Source organism: Apaloderma vittatum, unplaced genomic scaffold (genome assembly GCF_000703405.1).
Source record: "Apaloderma vittatum isolate BGI_N311 unplaced genomic scaffold, ASM70340v1 scaffold19037, whole genome shotgun sequence".
Lineage (NCBI taxonomy): Eukaryota > Metazoa > Chordata > Aves > Trogoniformes > Trogonidae > Apaloderma > Apaloderma vittatum.
In genome coordinates this window covers 3,442-15,328 of record NW_009725863.1, presented here as the reverse complement: position 1 = coordinate 15,328, position 11,887 = coordinate 3,442, and the positions used below count along the sequence as shown (strand labels likewise).

The following is an 11,887-nucleotide window of genomic DNA, read 5'->3' as shown; positions in this document are numbered from 1 at the left end:
AGGGTAGGAGAAGGAAGTTCGACATTCTGAGTATGGGAGAGTTATTTGAAAATAGAAATGACTCCCATGTGTTTATCAGTTAATATAGAGTAGGGGTTGAAAATAACTTACTCTGTTGGGCACAGAAAATTATGTTTTAGAACTATTTTTAGTGCTTCTTTTACTCTGCGTAGGAACTGTTTGACAGGGTGATTTTTATAGTGAAAACATTCCAGCAGATTAGGTCTCATTTTGCATCATCATGCTCTCCTCAGAGTATACAATCTGCTCCCTCCCTCTTCTCGTTTCTTTCTGTCCTAGAAGACAGGACAGTTTTAACCTGGACTAGTGCCTCTACCCTGTCCAGGCACAGACACAGGACGGCTCTTGCTCTCACAAGAGAGTGGGACCCCGGTGAACTCTTTATGGAATTACTGTGTGGCAGGAAAGTATCATGGACATCACAAACTGGGGTGGATGAAGCACGAAGGTGGTGTTGTACGAGTTAGTTTGTCACAGCAGGATTGTTCTCACAGTACGGCTTTTTCCTCTAAATTTTCTCACAGCGCTCTCGCTGACCACAGAGTTCGTTGATAAGTTTGTGATTCCAGGTTTTCCCTTGCTCCCGGCTTTCATGGCTGTACGTCAGCACCAGAGAACTTCAGCACCTGTAGCGTTTCAGCAGCATGTTCCTGCCGTCGCTTGTTCTTCAAGTTGTCCAGTGTGTTTAGACTAAATGATCAGATAAATACATAGTTGAGCACCGCACAGATGAAATTCTCTTTAAACTCTGGTCTGTTTTGGTGCTTATTTTTCCAAAGTACTAATATATTGCCTACTTCCAAACTTTTTATTTTGGTGTTACTGTCTTCCCTTTTAATTTGACTACTTACACGTCTTTGTTTTGTTTTGTTACAGTTATACCTGCGTGTCTTTTCTTTTTAATGCTCCATCTGAACAAGTGAAATGAGGCTGAAGATTTCACTTTTAAAGGAACCAAAACATATCCTTTGTCTTGGAACAAACCATAGAACAGCAAGTTAATGCCAGATAGAATCTTCTCAGAAAGGATTTCTTTATTGTAGTTGTCACAGTAAAACAGTTGTAAACTGCCTGTGTCTTTTTTCTTCACCTTGCTAAAGGCAGCATTTTAAGAGGTGTTGAACAGACTTTGAATAACACTTTCCCTTTAGAGGGTATCAGTGTTTTGCTAGAAAGTTTTGAGTTTTTCTTTCCGTAATTATTTATAATTAAAAAGCTTTCCCAGACAGTAAGTAGAAGTAGTAATATATCTACTTGCTTATAATAAGGCATGCATGTAGTGGATGAAATCAGAATTGTATTTTTTCAACTAATAAATCAGATATGTCAACAATTTCAGTACGACGTAGTGTTAATAAACTAACATATTTGAATGATTATGCACTAAGACCCTTCTAGAAGTGTAACCCAACATTTCGGCTGTGTTTCAATTGAAGTACGCATCATAATAAGAATTACATTTTTTCATGATACACTTTATGTTTTGCTGAATTTCTCCCAGCTCTTTTCTTGACACAGAAAAAGGAAAAAAAGACTCATTCTCTTTTGTAAGATTACACGGAATGTTTTGTATCAATAGTCTTCCTGTACGGTTCTTTCTGTTTTGTATAGCCTAGATGAGATATTTTCTAAGTTTGTTTTCAACAATTAAAATATTTAGACTTCCTTAATTTAATTAAACATAAAGAATTGGTTAGCTGTGTGGGATGGACTACAGCTGACGAGCTATATTCCTGCAGCGATGATCACCAGATTATGAAATGGAACCTTTTAACTAGTGAGACTACTCGAGTAGTGAAACTTCCAGACGATATTTATCCCATAGATCTTCACTGGTTTCCCAGAAGTACAGGTGGAAAGAAGCAGTCCCATGCCGAGAGCTTTGTTCTGACAAGTTCTGATGGTAAGTTGGTTTGAAATAGTTACACTTCCGTATCACTTTGTGTTTATGTCACTCAAATACAGGAGAAATTATTTGCAGTTAAATAGTGTGCGATAAAACAAACACCTGTGCACCAGGTGCACCAGTGTAAAACTAATAATTACTTCAAATTTCATCCACTGTCTCCCACAGCATCCTCACAGGTGAGTTTAGGAAGTGTGGGTTGGATGGAAAATTGGCTGAAAGGTGGAGCTCAGAGGGTTGTGACTGGAGGCACAGAGTCGGGCTGGATGTCCCTAATAAGCAGTGTGTCCCGGGGTCAGTCCTGGCTCCAGAACCTGTTCAATATATTCGTCCTGGAGTGCGTCCAGAAGAGCGTGGCCAGCAGGGCGAGGGAGGTTATCCTGCCCCTCTACCCTGCCCTGCTGAGGACACATCTGGAATGCTGGGCCCAGTTCTGGGCTCCCCGGTTCCAAAAGGGCAGGGAACTGCTGCAGAGGGTACAGAAGATGGCTACGAATTTGATGAGGGGACTAGAACATCTCTCGTGAAGAAAGGCTGAGGGACTTGGGGCTTTCTAGTGTGGGGAAGAGAAGCCTGAGGGGAGATTTTGTTGATGCTTATAAATTCTTGAAGGGTGGGTGTCAGGAGGATGGGGCCAGTCTTTTCAGTGGTGCCCAAGGACAAGACAAGAGGTAACGGACACAAACTTGAACATCTGAAGCTCCATGTAAACATGAGGAGGAACTTCTCTGAAAGCAGCAGAGCCCTAGCACAGGCTGCCCAGAGAGGTGGTGGAATCTTCAGCTCTGGAGATGTTCAGAACCCACCTGGACACCACCCTGTGCAGCCTTGCTCTAGGTGAGCCTGCCCTGGCAGGAGTTTGGACTAAAGGATCTCCAGAGGTCCCTTCCAACCTCCAACATTCTGTGATTCTTTCTCTGATGCAGTGTTTTCAAACATACCTCTGACAGCAGATACTTCATTTTTTTTTTTTTAGGTAAGATCAATTTCTCCCTCTTTTTTTTTTTTTTTTTCAATTTCATAGGTCAGTAGCTTTAATTACACCTGCACTGCATGCCTACATAGGTGGTGCATCGCTTGTGGTTGGGAGAGCTGGTGGCCAAGCTACTGAAACAGAATCACAGAATCACAGAATGTCAGGGGTTGGAAGGGACCTCTGAAGATCATCTAGTCCAACCTTCATCCCAGCACACCCAACCACTACACCACAGCCTCAAGTGCTGGATCTACTTTTTTTTTAAACACCTCCAGGGTTGGTGACTCCACCACCTCCCTGGGCAGCCTGTTCCAGTGCCTCACCACTCGTTCAGGAAAGAACTTCCTCCGAATATCCAATCTAAACTTACCCTGACGCAACTTGAGGCCATTTCCCCTTGTCCTGTCATTAGTAATTAGAGAGAAGAGACCAGCACCAGCCTCACTCCAGCCTCCTTTTAGGTAGTTGTAGAGGGCAATAAGGTCTCCTCTCAGCCTCCTCTTCTGTAGACTAAACAAACCCAGTTCAACAGCTTAAGTGTGGTGTGTAATATCCTTGTAGTCCATTTCTTGGACATGTTACAAGAGTGTGTCTTGCCTCTGGCTCCTGTGGAGTCTCGAATATCCCTCTGAAGCATCTTGTTCTGGCTGTTGTCGGAGATACAAGACTATTACATATAGCTCCACTGTACCGGTAACTGCACATGCACATCTGTACATCCAGAATGTTGTTATTTGCCCAGTAATGCTGGGCTATATATGATCCAATATAGTAGCTGCTGTGCTCCAGTGTACGGTTCCTCTTTTGCAGAACGAAAGCTGAAAGGAAAATTCATTCATATCCATTAATATTAGCGTGTGTTATGCTTTGGGAAGGGGCGAACGAGATGTTCCTCAGAGTGTCAGGCAATGATCAGTGTGAACTGAGCTGATTTCTGTGGGGTTTCCGTTCTTTTCAGACATTGCACGGAGGGATATTGGGAGGTCAGCCGGTGCTCGGAATTCCTTGTGTTTTTCTTTGTTATTTTTCTCAGTTTTCACATTCGTATTTCTAATGTCTTGTTTCTGTAAAGTTCTAAAGTGTATGTGTAACGAGTGAGCAGAAGAGCAACTGTAGTGAGGCAAGTCTGTTCATTTATTCAGTCAGGTTTCCAGTGTTATTAAAATAGTACGGTAGTATTTCCATGTTCTGCTTGAATAATGCTTTGAGACTTGATTGAAGAAATAGGTAAGGGCTACTCTTACCTTCATGAAAACGATAACTTTTAAAACTCCGCTATACAGTTTTTATAATTTTTTTTAAATATCACTAAGGTACGTAAGGAAAAGCATCTGTACATGCATTTAGAAGGGTTGAAAGTTGATTATTTTTTTCCACAAGTGTTGTGAAATTATGTTGCAGGAGCTGTACTTGCAGAAGTACTTTAGCCTGTACGAGAACCCGGTGTAAATTAAAAGTTCTGTGGTTGTTACAGAGCAGTGGATACTCTGTGGTAGGAAGATAACGTGTGATATGGTTTGATTTGTTGGAATTAATTATTTTTGCCATAACCAGGTCACAGGTTACAAAACCTGGGATATGTATGTTTTGTCTTACTTGAGTGAGTACTTTATCTTCTTTCTTGTTGGAACTTCCTAGCTAACTGTTGTTATGACTAAGGGATAGGCTCTTAGCATTCATCAGTAAACTCATCCTGAACATTCAATTTCTGGAGAAGTGTTCATGAGATGTATTTCCCAAAAACTCTTAGGATTTTTCCTTTTTTTTCCCTTCTTCTTGTTGTTGTAAGTGAAATCAAAATACAAACCAGTGCTAAGCTAACTCGTGAAACGGTAAGTTGAGATAAAAACTTAATGCAGAAAATTTCCAGGTTTTTGTCTTCTGGTGTAACTTAGCACTTTTAATAAAGAGAACTTAACTTGTAAAGTTTTTTATTTTTTTGCATTGCGAGTGAATAATTGCATTATAAAAGTGCCTGATGCTTAATTGCTATTTTCTAGAAACCTTACATTTAGAATTCTGTTTAACTATTACTTCCTCAGCATGACGTATGGGTAAAGCCTGCAATTTTCCTGCAACAGCTAATTCATCTCTATGATAAGGATTCCTGGAAATTTGCTGAATTCAATGGAAAGGGAGTACAATGCCTTTGCAGGATTGCATTAATTCCTGTTTGAACTCCAGATGTTTGTGAAAGTGGAGCAAATGTAAATTTAATCCCCTTGGGTTTTCTTCTGAGTTGGGTCTCTTGTGGAATATTGTTCTTTTACTTCCTGCTTAAATTGATCTTGTTACTTCTTTTTTTTACAAAACTAAAGAATATGTTCAGCTTTAAACTGGTTATTAAGCACAAATCATAAGTGAGTAGACCTTTTTTTCCACTTTTTATGATATTGATGGCGTTTAAGAGTCTATGAAAAGTAATGAAAAAAACATACATGTTTTATATTCTGTATTTGAATAGGCTACTACTCTTCCTCTTGAAATTTCTCCAAAATGGGGATGTCACACTGAGACTGAGGACAGCTTCTAGCTGCAGCACATAATAAAAATAAAGGAACAGCGTTTTACAAATCTGAGATGTAAAGTAAGATTAAGTTGAATCACTTCTATCTACTGCGAGTGTACAGCTAAAATTTTCCCTTTCTTAATTGTATATAAGGCAGTAAGTTCTAATTTGAAAGCCTCTCCTACCTCAGTGTTAAGCTGCAGAGCAGAAAGCAGAGAAATCCATGGAGACGTTGCGTTTGGAGCAACCTCTCCGTGCGACTGCAATGAAAAAAGCAGTGTCTAATGAGTCGCCTCGTTTGACTGTCGTCGGTTGTAAATCCACGTGTTGAAAAAGGAGTTGCAGACAAAAAGGTGATACCCGTGAAGACTTGGTCTGGCCCCGTTCTGCATAAGGATTATGATCCAGTTCTTAAATGCCTGATCACGTCTTTTCCCGAGGAATTCTTCCGCAGTGCCTAAGGTGGACCTGCTCTTACGTGAAACCGTTCTTTCCTGCTGGGCTGCAGTTTGCTGCGTTTCACTGCTTTGTGAAAGAAGGAAGAGCTTGTGGAGTGGGAAAGGTGCAAAAGATTGGTAAATGAGTTCGGTGTTTCCCCGTATCACAGGATTTTATCCTGTGCTCTGCAACGTGCCCAGTGTTTTCCTGAGAACAGCTGAAACATTCAGGTGCTTGCTAACTTTATTTTCTTTCTTTTTTTTTTTTTCCCTTTAATTTATTTTTCTCTTATGTGTTGCGGGACTTGCTTACAGAAGTATCGAGGTCTCCTACATTCTACCTGGGTTGGTGGGAACTATTGTTTCAATATACGAAGTATCTTTGAAAAAGTGATTCTTAATGTTTGCCGTTGGGTACCGAAAGCTGACCAACACCTTTGAGTTGGATCTCTGGGTGCATTAGCTCCCAATTTGCAAAGCTCCTTCCCCCACCAAGAGAAATGAGTGAAATAAGTTCGTAACGGCAGTGAAGAGCTCAGCCAATTAATGCTGAATACTTTAGGTATAAGAATATTCAAAGGCCTAGGATCGGATTAAGTATCCTGCAAAGAAACAGGTCTTGGCTACAGCTTGAACATGTACATTGTGAGTTGAAACAGAGGCGATCAGAAAATAAAACATACTTTTTTAATATATTATTTTAAAACCAGTCTTGACAATTTAATTGGTGAAAATAGCATTTAGCCATTGAATTCCTGAGGATCCAGGCGTTGCTTCTCAGACCTGAGAGATGTTCTGGAAAATAACTGATGCATTAATTATATAAAATAGATAATGTTAAAATGGCATCATGCATTACATGTATAATACCAGTACTGAAAATTTTTGGGAAACTAGAATTAAATGAGTGATGATGAAGTGGTCTTAGTAATAATATTAGTTCTGTGCATTCAGGAAAAGGTAGAATTAAATCACTGTTCAGAGTACTCCGGTAGATGTGAACATATGTGATAAAGAAAAGCATAAAAAGCTATATAAAGAAAAAGCATATAAAAGCGTATGAAGAAAAGATAAAGTTTAGTTGTGTATGTTACTTAAAACGGTGTGTTCCGATAAACTGATTTATGCAAACCTTCTTCAGCGTTTAAAATCTTTCGCTTGGAAATGTTGCATTTGCAGAGCCTTGGCCGGATGGCCGTGCCTTTTTGTTGATGTACTCAAAAGTCAAATGAAGAGCAAGTGTGACTGTATTAATTTGAATAATACTGCGGAGAGCCCTGATATGTGTTTCGTGGTTATTTCGTGACAGATCTACCAGAACGCCTTGTCTTTGGTTTTAGTCTGGCTTGGGTTTTCTGTTTTGTTTCTTTAAATTTTGCTTTGTTTTGGTTTTAAATTGAAGTGCAAAGTAAAACATGGGAAACTGAACCCAGTGCAAGTTCTTCCAAGCTTCTGACAGTGCCGAATTTTGCCATCATGGCCACTGTGATCGGAATGTGCGTTTAGTGATGTCGTGAGTTTTTATCTTCTTCACTCTGTACATACATTTACACCTGCACACCCATTGCTCTTGACAATGTGGTCCTTTACTGCGATAGTCAGGTATTTTGTCACCAAGGACGGCTTGGTTTATAACTGATATTCCCAAGCAGGGTGTTATTAGTGGGAAGATTATCCCATCTGAAGTGACGGGACATTTGCACACACGCGGTGGGAGGTGTCTGTGCTGCTTATCTCCAAGAGTTCTGGTCACTCTGACAAGTTAGATGTAATAATTTTAAAAGAATTTTGCTTTCAAAAATAGTTAATTTGAATCACTGAACTAGTCTAAGCCAGGTGTTTGTTCCGCCACATGTTTCCAAGTCCTTTGTCTGCTCTTTGGTCCAGTTTAAATTTGATCTTCCTGGATTTAAGCAACATCCCTCATTTGGAAGGAGACGCTTCCTCATGCTTCTGTTGAAATCATTAATAACTTTGGTTTTGGCTTCTGTGAATTTCCATAACAGCTCTATAACGCCAGCGGTAATGCTTCCTCAGCAACACGCTCAATTGTTCTAGCTTTTCCATTATCCTTTTGGTGTTGAGTAATTTTTCAGAACTTAAAAAAAACCAAAAACCAAGGGCTCTCCTGGGCTGCCGTGTGTCTCTCTCTGGCTGTTAGCTTTCAGACAGTGAAATAACATCAGGCAGTTGCGTCCCCAGAGAAAAACTTAGAGGAACATAAGAAAAACGGGTGGGCAAAACAAAGGTTGTGCATACAAAAAGTAATAACACACACACCCCGAAGTTGTAGCTTGTTCACAAGTAGTTCTGCCAAAGCTCGTTTGTTCGGGCTGATCATAGCTGTGAGCGACACAATTGCATGTTTTCTTTTTAATTGCTTTAATTGTTTTCTTTTTTATTGCTAGTTTCTTGGTTTGAGGGGATGTAACAGAAGATACCGCCGCTACAGTCGTAAATCCCGATTTGCAAAATTAGACACACGATTCATGTCTTGAACTTTTTTTTTTAGGGAAGTTCCACTTGATTTCCAAGGTAGGAAGAGTAGAGAAGAGCGTGGAAGCGCACTGCGGAGCTGTGCTGGCGGGAAGGTGGAATTACGAAGGAACAGCCCTGGTTACAGGTAAGCGTTCTTCAAATTAGTGTTTTGAGCACTGAAATGCCAAAAAGAGCTCTTTCAAAATAAATCCTTTTTGTTTTTTAATATGCGAAGTTGAAACACCATGAAGAAATGTAAGGGGACAAAAATTTAGTGTTAAAGAAAATTTATGAAAAGTGCTTTCTATAAAATGTGTAGAATGGAAGTGCTTTGCTCCGTGGGATAGATAAAGTAGAGTGCTTTGGAAAAATAATTGAATCCTTAACGTATGTTTGGAGGATTTAATAATAAATTTCATAGTTTGTATTGTAGTTACACTGAATTTGAATCAATAAAACTGAGTCTTAAGTGTTCACACACTGGTCTAGCTTGAAATTCTTGTGAGAAGAGGGAAATGGAAATGCAAAATCAACAAGAAAAATGGAGTTAGCAATAATAAGTTACTTTTTTGTGTCTTCATTATCACTGGCGTTATCATCACCGTGGTTAATTTGGGCACTGTTTGATTAAAGCTGTTTTAGAAGAATGGTGTCTGTTTTAATTAATGGGAGATCTAGTAAAAACATTCCTCTTTTAGTGATCCTACTTCTTAGATGTTATCCTGTGTACTTGAAAGTAAACATTTTTTGCTATCAGAGTGCTTCAGTGGTTTTGTGGATGTTCTGTACTTCAAAAAGGAGAATATTTGAGGGTTTTTCTTTTTCTTATGTTGCAAAAAAAGGTTGCTAAGTTGGTACATTTATATCCCTGCCCATAACGTTTGGTTTTTTAGCCAGCAAAATTTACTGAGACCTCAGGAGCATCTTGAATGTTCCTGTGCTTCTTTTTCTTAATTATTTAGAATGGTGTAGACCAGCTGCAGTCCAACTCTCTTCTCTGTGGAGACCTGGGAGAGTTATGTCTTCTTGTCCTAAATCTTTTGATAATTAGTTGCTTTTGGCATTTTTGTGGAAGAAAAACTTGACGTTAAGGGGAAGCTAATTAAATTTCTTGTGATAGGCTTCTCCTTTATGGGATTTCTGTTGGTGTCAGAATTTTCTGCAGCCTCCTGTTGATCCAGTACAGCTGATTTCTTTGGACAAATTCCAAGTCAGTCCAGAAGTACTGGAGATAATTTTGGATCTGCTTGTTTCCAGACTCAGTCTGACTCTAAAATGCTGCTTCAGGGAAGTCCGTCTGGCAAGTTCCTCTGAAATCCCAGAGGAATAGAAATATTGTTCTTTTTTCGAGACAGATTTGCCTCAGAAACTTCTCCAAAGAAAAAAGTCAGAATCACCTTCTCAATCTTTCTTTGTTGTTTGTTTTCGGTTTGGGTTTGTTGGGGGTTTTTTTGTTAGTGTGGGGGTTTGTTTTGGGGTTTTTTTTGTGTCCCTTTTATTTGGCAAGACGGCATGACACTTACGGGGAGTGTGAGAATTCATCACCATATCCAAACCGAGATCAACTACTCGGGTACTGCAGTTATCCTTTGAGGAAGAATGAATCATAGATGATATTGGATTAGTTAAAATATTATTTATGGCACTATTTTAACAGTATCCACTGTCTACAAATAAGGTTTTTTTTAAATTTATTTTTTAATACTTTTTAAACATTTAAAAGTGACATTGACCAGGTATAAAAACCTGAAATCTGGTAAAAGTTACCTGTGAATGGAAGAATGATGTTGAGCATCTGAGTGCACCTTTTTCCTCATTAATTGAGTGTGGGAGGCCTAAATGAAAGCCCAGAACTGTCCATTTTAAATAGAACATACCAATAAATACAAGACATACAAAATTATGCCGTATAGAATTTAATCTTTAAGCTGAGTTTCTTGGTAATGTGCAGTTTTGTTATAAAGTTTAAGCCTTCCAAACGGAGCCTTCGGTTATCTTCAGTTTCACCGTTTCTCAACTGCGAAGCCTCTGGTTTAATATGTCAAATCTGCTCCTACGCTCTTCGGACTCCTCAGGGACTCGTTTAATCGGCTTCTGGGCCGTTGAACTGTAAATAGATGAAGCGTGCTAGCAATGCTGAATGGAAAATACAGAATTTAGGATACTTAAATAGTGCTGGACTCTCTCTTCCCAGGAGCAGCTTTGGATAAGAAGACTATAGGGATTTTCAGGAGAGGGAGAGACTTGATAACAGAACAGTCCAAATATTTTTTTCCTTAATATACCCTTGGTTTTGTTTCTTAGATTTATTATTGCATTTAAGTTAATGATTTCTGTGATAACTTTGCAGTTGGTGAAGATGGCCAAGTGAAGATCTGGTCTAAAAGTGGAATGCTGAGATCCACTTTAGCTCAGCAAGGTAAGCTAATTTTCTTAAAGTTCCGTCAGAGCTTTTTAATTCGAGGTATTGTGAAATTTATTGAAATAACATACCCTAAATCTGGAACTAATGATTAGTTTAGTGATCTTAAGGCCTGGATAAACTTAACTAAAATTATGTGTAAATCATAATCGAATACAGGGGAAACTGGATTTTTGATAAGTGATTGTCATTAAAATAAAAAATTCTTCACATTAAAGGTATTGCAACATTTTTAGACAACAGTTTCAGTTTCACCCTAAAGATGAAACTGAAGAGAGAGGCTAAAGGATCAAAAATTTTAAAAATCCAGTTTTTAATACCAAGCCACAGACTGTTATGGTGAAACTGGAAAAAAAAACCATAAAAAATCTGTAAAAACATTGCAAGAATGCTTGAAAAGCATCGAAAGCCCTTGGTTCATCTATTTTTCCCGGTAACTAATTTAGCGTATGCACACATTCCCACTGAAGTGAAACGATCCCGGTGCTTAAGTTCTTTGCTGAACTAGGGCCACGAAGACCTAACCCTCATCTTGGCTTTGTGACTGCACTTTTATACATACTAGAGCATACTAGTTTAAATCAATTTAAAATCACATTATTGAAAAAGGGCAACAGTACAAGCTTCAAATACATATTTATACAGAATAGGTCTGGTATTTTTTAAAATGCTATTTTTTGTGATGATAATTTTTAACATTTTTGTGCTCTTTCAGTGAAGATACGGAGCTAGGTTTTGTTTTTCAGACTTCATACATTGAGATCATATGACCTTTTGACTTTTTTAAGAAACCACATGCACCTGGGGGTTGAGTTAAATGTCAGACCTTTTATCTCTTTCTAAAACAAATTATCTAAATTCTTTCAACCTGTTTGAGGCATTTTAACCACAGAAGTCAATGTATAATGTATTTCAGTTTGGGTAAGGAAGTTCATATTCAGATGTAATGTTTTTTCATGATTACAGTGTAAAAAGATAAGTCAACTGAACTACGTTTTTTTTTGAAAGAGAAAAGAAAGGCTCAAACACACACTTCACTTTTTCTCAGTTGATGTGTTTCAAGGGTTTGGTTTTTTTGCTTAGTTGTGCTTATTTGAGGTTCGATGAAGGTTATCAAGCAAAAAAAAGTGTTCTAATG

General features: G+C 38.6%; 1 long non-coding RNA gene across 1 annotated transcript; it reads left to right on the top strand.

Annotated features, from left to right (window-relative positions):
* Window positions 1–894: 894 nt before the first annotated feature.
* Window positions 895–10,746, top strand: LOC104276677. Its single transcript, XR_717842.1, has 3 exons — window positions 895–982; window positions 1,703–1,924; window positions 10,678–10,746. It is a non-coding gene; the product is annotated as an uncharacterized LOC104276677 (long non-coding RNA).
* Window positions 10,747–11,887: the final 1,141 nt, after the last annotated feature.